The following is a 9,246-nucleotide window of genomic DNA, read 5'->3' as shown; positions in this document are numbered from 1 at the left end:
GGGTGTGGAGAAAAGGGACCCTTGTGCACTGTGGGTGGGAATGTAAACTGGTGCAGCCACTATGGAAAACAGGAGGGAGGTTCCTCAAAGAATTAAAAATAGAACTGCCATATGATCCAGCTGTTCCACTGCTGGGTATATCCGAAGGAAATGAAATCACTGTGTCTAAGACCTCTGCACCCGCATGTTCACTGCAGCATTATTCACATTAGCCAAGGCATGGAAATAAACTCAGTGCCCATTGATGGATGAGTGGATAAAGAATATGTGGTATATATACACAATGGAATATTATTCAGCCATAAAAAAGAAGGAAATCCTGCCTTTTGTGACCACCGGATGGATCTTGAGGACATTATGCTAAGCGGAATATGTCAGACAGAGAAAGACAAATACCGTATGATCTCACTTATACGTGGAACCAAAAACAAAACAAAACAAAACAAAATCACAGAAACAGAGACTAGATTTGTAGTTACCAAGTGAAAAAAGGGAGACCAGCCTGGCTCATCCCAGAAAGAGAGGACGGGTGTGAGGCTGTGGAGACCCAGAGAGGGCGGATGGGGCGCAGCTGACAGCAGAGGAGGCTGGAGGCCTGCTTCTCCGAGGACAGCGGGCAGCCTGGAGGTGGACGTGGCCGGGAGACACATGCCAGCTGAGGGAGGGCCTGAGACGGGGCCCAGCCCTGGCGCCCACAGCCTGTGAAGGGCCTGCAGAAAAGCCAGAAGTTCCCAGTGCCCGGGTCCTGAGAATTCCAGAATCCAGCTAAAGGCTCGAGGGTCAGGGCGGCTTCGGTTATGCTGCAGTAACAAGTGGCCGACACAGGGGTAGGTCTCCCCCGGCGATATGTCCAGCCTGGGGTACGGGGCTCTGCCTGTCACAGGCGCTCAGGTCCCAGGCCGCGATGGAGGCTGCACGCATCTCAACACGAGGCTTCAGGGCAGGGGAGGAGAGCAGGGAGGGGCCCGCCGGCCCAGAGGTGACACGTCACATCTCCATTCCACTAGTAAACGCGAGGCCCTGGAGTCCACTGACCTGCAGGGGGGTGTGCGCCTGGGAGGAGAGGAGAAGTGGACATCTTAGGGGGCCCTAGTGATGTCTCCCACACCCCAGAGGACCCCCAGACCTGAGCAGCCGCTGCTCAGGACGAACGCCACAGCTGGGCTGGTGCCAGCCCAGGACACCAGCTATGGGCAGGGACCCAGGCGCCATCCGAGGAGCAGAAGGCCTCTCTCCCAGGATGTTACCCCTGGGAAAACAGAAGGAGTGGGGAGGAACGGAAAACAAGGGTCCTGAATCGAAAGAGTCAGCCTGAAAGAGACTCATTTAAACCATAAGAGACTGGTAGGCGACGAGGGGGAATGAAGACGAAGTCGTCGCTGTTGGCACCTCTGGGGCGTCGTCATAATCCCAGTGGGCACCAACACAGCCCCCGCCACTGTCCGGCCCCGCGCAGGCGTCTTGCACACATCGGCTCCTTCCATCCTCCCGACCCTGTGAGGAGGCCCTGCTGTTCCCCCATTAAACAGAGGAGGACACTGAGGCCCTGAGAGGTTAGCATAAGAAAACACCAAGAGCTTTACCTACAGGGTCTCTCACTGCAGCCACACCCCATGCAGTGGGTGCTGTTATCAGCCCCATTGTGCAGACGGGCAAACCGAGGGCCAGGGAGGGAGAGCCACCTGCCTGAGCCCCAGAGCTGCTCAGGGCAGCGTGGGGGCCAGGCCCTCTGACCTCAGAGCCCAGGGTCTCACCCCTGATGGTACATCCTCACTGGCAAAACCAGGACACTCCGTGTTGCCACCTGCATGGCCTCGGCACGTAGTGGCCCCATAACAGAGTCCTTGGCCCAGCCCGGGGTGGCTGTGATGGGCAGGGCCTTGCTCACTTCTTTGAAGGAAACCTCCAGGCAGCCTGTTCCTAGAAGAAAGGGCCACACCCCGTGTTTACCTGCCGGGCACGGGTGCCAGTAGCAGGCAGCTCCTGCCACGTGTCCACTTCCGGGGGAGGAGGGGGGAAGGAGTGATCAGCAGCCTCGGGCAGGGCTCCCGTGGGTCCCGGCCCTCTGGCACCCAGGAGGTGGGCAGAGCAGGAGGCACAGACTCTAGGGTCCTCCTTCCCCTCCGCCCTGCGCACCAGGCAGGGCTCCTCTGCCCCTCTCTGCGCCTCAGTCTCCTCGTCTGATTCATGGACACAGTAATCCTTCCTTCCCAGAACTGGGCAAATTAGATGCAGTCATGTGTGGGGCTTTTCCAAGGAGCCCAGACTTGATCTTGAGGGCCATGGGGAGCCCTGGTGGGGTTCCTAGGGGATAGAATATAATGAATAGAACTAATTTAAAAATATATATTGATAAGCTCAAAAGAAGAAAAGGGAATCCAGGGGCCAGCAATCAAGCAGGGACTCTAGGTGGACTGGATGTGACCCAAGCAGGCGCTGGGGCTTTCTGCCCCCTTGGGGGATGGGGCCTCGGACAGGAATGTGGAGGGGAGCGGGAACAGAGGACCAGCATGAAGGCAGGGCCCCGAAGGGCTGCCCCATCCATGAAAAGGGCTGCACTCTGCCCACCAACCCAGGGCCGCAGCCGCAGACGAGGCGGGGGGTGGGGCAGGGGTCTCTCCTGAGGACTTGGAAGTCTACGAGTGGAGAGCTGGGGTCTGGGATCTGTTGATTCTGCGCGGGGTCGCCGCAGTCTCAGGCCAAGGCAGCATCGGGGTGAAAACGGGTCTCCGGCTGGCGACCCCCTGGAGCGTCAGGCAGAGCAAACTTACGGGGCCCCGCAGGCAACGTCCCGTCCTGCGGGGTGTAGTTCGTCCGCAGAGACACAAGCCCACCGCCAATCTCCCCCCGAAGATGAGCTCACAGTTCATCCCAGGAGCCAGGGAGAAATCCCACCTGCGGAGGACCCTCACCTGGGGTCTCTACCGGAGCCGGCCCGGCTCTGCTCTCCCCCGGATGTCAGGCTGAAATCGAGGGCCCCACTGCCACCAACCCCTCGCTGTCTACACTCCAAATCCTGGGAGACCGCTTCTCACAGATGCCCCCTGGGAGCGTGGGGTTTGTTTTGAGGAATTCATGGGAAGGCTGAGTTTTTCGCCTGGGTCCACGAGATGAGGAACAGAGAGAGCCCCGTGCAGTGGGGAGACAACGGGAACACAGAAGTCTCTGGAAGTTCTCTGGGAACCGGAGGGAAGGTGCCGGCCTTCCGCAGGGGGTGGATTGCGGGTCTGGGGATGTTGCACAGCCTCCAGGGACCATCGACCTTCACGAGGCAAACCTCCAAGAGCGGAGCATGAGGAAGCTTGTGATGGTGCAGGGACACAGGTGGCCAGCCAAGTCCCTGCCCTCCCGAGTCACAGGCTGGGGCCAGGCCACCCTAGTCACAGTGACCTTTCTGCGCGGTGCACGAGCTGTGTTGGGGTGCCCTCAAGCTGGTCCAGGGGCGCAGAGGAGGGGTCCTCAGCCCAGCGGGGAGGCACAGCATGGGAGGGCACAGCAACACGTTTTCTAGAGATGGTGGCAGGCCGGGATTCAAATCTTGACTCCACACGATGTTGCTGGGCATACCTGTGCCTCGGTTTTCCGCTCTGTGTAATGGGGTGCTAACAGCCCTCCTCCTGGGCCCTGGGAGGATTGCAGGAGAGAACGCACCGGGCGGGGCAGCTGCGGGGCACGGGCCCCCGGAAGAATGGCCGGGCTTATTACTAATGGATGAAGATCTGGCCCAGCTGATGAGTCACTAGACTGAGCCACCGGGATCGATGTGATGCAATGAATGGACAAACGAGAGGAAGGAATCAATGAATGAAATGTTCAGAGGCGGGGTCTGGTGCTGGGGAGGGGGGGAAGTGCAGCCCTGTGCCAGAACAACGGCAGAGGGCAGGTGAGGGCTCCGCACCGCGCAGGGCGACACCCCACTTAATCACTCCAGATGATAAGGTGCAGAGGGCACAGACTCTCTTGAGTCACCTTCCTGCAGGCCCCACCCCCCTCCCTGGGCCTGGCCGGCCATGAATCAGGGCTTTTGGGGGAGAAATGAGAATCGGAAGGCTCAGTAACTCTGGGGGCTGTGGGCGCGGCCAGGGGAGGGTCTCCTGGCACCTCCCAGACAAGGGGACCCCGCGCATGGCTGCAGAGCCTGGAGACTCCTGGGCTGGGGCCAGGGTGGCCCTCCTGCCCCCCTCTGCTCTGGGCTGAGCTTCTGGATGCTGAGGTCTCCCCTCATAGTTGGCGCCACCCCCCCCAACACCCGGTAAATAACAGTAATGACGATAAACATCCACGGAGCCCGGCGCCGTGCCACGGCTGCTGTTCATTCCCTCCCTGAGTCCCCGTCCCCACCAGGAGGTGGACATCGACACTGCCCACAGCCCAGCTGCGTCTGCCCTGCGGAAATGACACGCTTGTGTCATTCCACCTAGTAATCTCAATGTCCCCAGCGGCTGAGCGGCCTGGAGAGGGCATTGGGCAGGAGATCCTCGGGGGGCGCTGGGGCAGGAGGGGCAGAGGAGAGGCCTGTGGCAATGATTCTGGGGACGTGGGCCGGCGATCCCCGCCAGGGGAATTCGCTGCTGGGGATTTGAGCTGGAGGCTGGGGCTGGGGCTTTCTTGCCTTCCGGCTGGGGCCCCTTTGGGAGTGGGCTGGTTGTGCCTCCATCCCGCTGTCCGCCCGTCGGGGGAGTCCCCTCTGTCCCCAATGGTGACCCTCACCAAAGCCGTCTGCAGAGCCTCCCTGGGGTGTTAATTTGCACATGCACTGGGGACCCTGGAGAGGGCGATGCCAACCCAGAAGGAGGGTCAGGGGTGGTGGCGCTTCAGGCAGACATGAGTATGGTTTTCTCCACCAAGGGTGCCCTTCTAGAAGACCGAGACTCCCAGGCAGAGGCAGCCACGGAATCGGCCTGTGGGCTGAGCAGCCCTCGACAGCTCTGGGAATTTGGAGACTAGCCAACCTCGAAGAGATTCAGATGCTTTCTGTGGGCGAGGGCGGGGGGACGGGCAGGTAGCCCCAGAGCGTTTTCTCCCTCTGCCTCACACGGTGGTCACAAGCGGACCCTTCACTGCCCAGACCACAGACTCAGGGCTGGCTTGAGTAATACCACCGCCACCCCCCTCAGCGTCTCTGGTCTGTCCATGGGGCACTGTGCTTAATTAAGTGCCTCACACGAGGATCTCCAGGAAGTCCCATCATAAGACGTGAGCAGAGGCTGCTCTTTCCCCATCTTTCAGGAAGCCAAGAACAACCAGAGAGGTTGAGTAACTTGTCCAGAGTCACACAGCTCTAGGAAGTGGAGCCAGGATCAGAACACAGAACCAAAGGATTCTGGGTCCTTGTTCTTTTGGCTGCAAACACCTCGGCTGCCTCAAGAACTGTTTGCTGAGGGGCCGGCCCAGTGGTGTAGTGGTTAAGTTTGTGCACTCAGCTTCGGCAGCCTGGGGTTCACGGATTTGGATCCTGGGCTCGAACCTACACACTGTTCTTCAAGCCATGCTGTGGTGGCGTCACACATACAAAATAGAGGAAGATGGGCACAGATGTTAGCTCAGGGCCAATCTTCCTCACACCCCCCCAAAAAAAGAAATGTTTGCTGAAATTATAGACTTGGTTAAATTTGTTGCAGTCTGTCCATAACGTGGATCATCCCCTGTCCATTACAATGGTGATTTGGAATATTTCTTCCTCTGGGAAAATGCCCAAGGTTTTTGGTTAAAGGAAAAAGCAAGTTCCAAGAGTTTCAAAACTACAGCTCCATTTTCGCTCATTTAGAAAGTGTTGGCATAGAGAAACAACCAGAGGACAGTTGTATGTTACAACGCTGGCAGTGGGGACCCAGAGGAGGGAGAGGGGGTCCCATGGGGAAGGACAGGGCCCAGCCCACCAGGCATGGTGCCACCAAGCTATCCTGCCTTGTCTGTGACACTGGCTCCCATATCCTGGCAAAGGGGGCATCCCCACTGGTAGGGGTCTGAAGACCCCAGAGCAGGGGAGAGAGTGACAGTGTCCAGGTGGGGAGACGGGGGCCCTGTGGGGGTGTGACACAGTGGGAGCCTGGGCTGATTCTTCTGCCCGGGTGCTTCCTCTACCACACTTGTTGTCAAACCTGTCGGTCCTGGAGCCCAGCTCAGACATCTCCTCCTCCAGGAAGCCTCCCTGGATGTCCCTGCCAGGCATGTGCCTTCCTCAGCCCTTCTCTGGACTCCTCGTATAGGACTTAGTGCTTCCTGCTTCCCCCCCTCGGCTCTGCCTTCCCTGATGGCCATGGACACAGCCACATAGGGTGCGTTTCGGTATTGCCAGCCGCTCCCGCGGGGGGCACTGCAGAATTGAGCTTAACGCCCTCTTGGTGGGCTCACGCCCCTCACATTGCTCTTCTCCTCCTACCAGGCCCTTTTTGTGCCTTATCTCTCTAGTCCTCACCGCGACCCTAAGGGGTGGGTACCACTCTGTATTCCCATTTTACAGACGCAGAAACTGAGCCTCAAGGAGGCTAAGGAGCTTGCCCTAGGCCACACAGCCAGCAAGTGGCAGAGCCAGGATCCAAACCCGGGGCGGGCTGTGTCCACAGGATGTCTCAGAGGGTGCTAACCTTCCTCCACCTTGCTCTATAAAATGTTAAAATCCGGTTTCTCTTTCAACAGCTGCCGTGAAGAGGCATCGCAGCCTACAGGCAGATGTGAGTTCTAGAAGAGCAGTAACTAGCGTTTCTATGGCACCTTCGCTCACGGAGGAAGGCATGGATATCCCCATTGTAGAGATGGGGAGACTGAGGCCCAGGAGGTCTAGGACTCCGAGGCCTCCTGGGCCTGATGAGGCTGAGCCCCCACTTGCCCCGAACTCCTGGTTTCTGAGCACAGCTCCGCACGTAGGGTCCTGGAGCCCCACACGACACCTGGGGAGGGGCATCTGAGCAGGAGGCTTCCGGCTCAAGGCCCGGTGCTTTCGGGAAAGGAGCTGGGGGAAACTGGGAAGGGCTGGAGAGGGGGTCAGGTAGGGGACAGGCACACTTCCTGCCGGACGAAAGTCTACTCGTCACTTCTGGGAAGCGGGCGGGCAACAGCGTGGCGCCCTTTGGCCCCAGTGGAGCACCCAGCTGTCACTGTTGATGGCCCTCCCTCTGTCCCCGGGGGACGCAGCTGGCCTGCGTGGAGTCCCCATGTCTGACGTCCAGGTGTGCCTATCCATCCAGCCACCTGTCTGGCCGCCGGACAAGGTGCCCAGCTGGGGCTCCTGCCAGCTGTCGGGGGCCGGGGGACCGGGTTGGGCAGCCCAGGCTGGGCCATCCGAGCTGCGCCTCGCGCTGGCCAGCCAGCCCAGCCCGTGCTGATGAGGCAACGCACGTCCCGTTTCCTGTTACTGTGGCTATGCAAATGGGGGGAAATCAGGGCCTCTCCAGGGGCAGGCTTCCCGGAATGATGGCATTGATTGTCCCGAGAAACCTGGCCCCAGTGGGGCCCCCACGGGAGGGCAGGCTGTCAATGGCCAAGATCCCTTTCTCTCCTGGGGCAGCTCTGCATGCGGGAGCCTGCACGCCGGGCTCCTGTTCTGCTGGGAAAACCATCTGCGGTCCAGCCCACCTGGACCGGCCTCCCGGACAGCCGGGCGGCAGCTTCTGATGCTCATCCTGCATCCCCAGCGCGTGGGGCGGGGAGCAGGAAGCACAGGTGGCCTCGCTGGCTCTCGGTCCCTGTCCCAGACGTCACCACACCCAATCTCTTCTATTTACAAATGAGGAAACTGAGGACGCCACCCTGGGCCAGAGACTTGCGGCGGCCTCGCCTCTCTCCCACTCGCCTGGACACGCCCCAGCAACAGTGGCAAACTTCTGCTTGCCGCCAGGAGCCTGCTGGGCCTCCAGATCCTTCTGGTCCCTCCTGCCTTGCCAGCCTCGGGCCCCAGCCCAAGCCTGGCTGGCCGGGACTCTCACCACGCCCCTGGCTGCCTGCCCCGGCCCGTCAGGCTGCCCAAGGGGTCGCTCTCAAGCTCACATCTGACCGCGTCATTCCACTGCCCTGGCATCAAAGCGGGGCCCCACAGATGGCCCATAATCAGGCCCCCTCCTCCCCATGTAGCCTCATCTCTTGGCAGCCCTGCTCCAAGCACCCTGGGTGATGCCAGAACTCCTAGGAGTCCCCTCCTGTGCCTCCGTGGCTTTGCTCAAGCAGTTGTGTCTTCCTGGGCTGGCATTTCCTCCACCTTTGTTTCTCTAAATCCTATTTTAAAACAGCATTGCCACCTCCAGGTAGCCTTCCAGGATACCCCTAGCAGGACGAGGTTCCTCCTGTGGGCTCCCCTGCCCCTCCATCATGGCCTGTGCCACACGGGGCTGTCATTGCCCCTTTAGCACCTGTCTCCCCCTCTGGCCTGGGGGCTCCTTGAGGAGCTGGCACAGAGAAGGTAGGATGTAAGACATTCTGAGGACGTTCAGCCTATAGGGTTGCTGAAGGATCGGACATGGGCGTGGGGAGGCAGAGGGGAGTGTTAAGGAGGGCGTGACTGGATGTTCCACTGTGCCTGGGGGTCAGGAAGACGCAGAAGCTTTGGTCATCTTTAAGCCCGCCACCCTGTGACCCCCTTCCCACATTTAGGAATCTTACCCCCTGCCCACCATGGGCCTTGGGCAAGAGCCGCCTCCCAGGGCAGGAGCCCAAATGGGCCACACCCACTTTCCCAGCCTCCTTTGCCACCAGGATGGGGCCATGTGACCTGGGCTCAGCCAATCAGAGGCCCCTGCTCTGGAGTCTGAATTAGGAGCTGGTCTTGCAAAGAAAGGATCTGGAAAAGTCTTTCTGGAGAGAGCCTGGGCAACGTGGAGTTCCCGGGGCAGCTGTGCAGATGCGTGGCATCACCAGGCTGGCTCTGTGGCAGAACCGGAGTGGGGGCTTGCCTCCCTGGTTCTGTCTTCTTCGTGTGGGCCTTCCTGGGGGTTCAGTGAGTGCCCCAATATCTGTGCAGTATGTTCTTCTGTTTAAATGAGCCACAGTGGGGTTCTGGTATTTGTCGCTAAGACTCCTGGAGGCTCCTCTGGGGGCACCACTGACATCAACCTTGAAGACAGTCAGTGTGGACAGGAAGTGCATTCGGGGTGCAGGGAACAGCTGACCAGGGAACAGTCAAGGTCAGGCTCCAGGGAGAGTACAGGGAATGTCGGGGATGACCACTCATCTGGGTTAGGAGTTTGAGGTTCAGGGTGGAGGATGAGGTCAGAGAGGCAGGCAGGGAGCAGATCCAAGACAGCCCCAAATGCC

The sequence above is a fragment of the Diceros bicornis genome, chromosome 26, assembly GCF_020826845.1.
Source record: "Diceros bicornis minor isolate mBicDic1 chromosome 26, mDicBic1.mat.cur, whole genome shotgun sequence".
Classification (NCBI taxonomy): domain Eukaryota; kingdom Metazoa; phylum Chordata; class Mammalia; order Perissodactyla; family Rhinocerotidae; genus Diceros; species Diceros bicornis.
Note: the sequence above shows the minus strand (reverse complement) of the source record.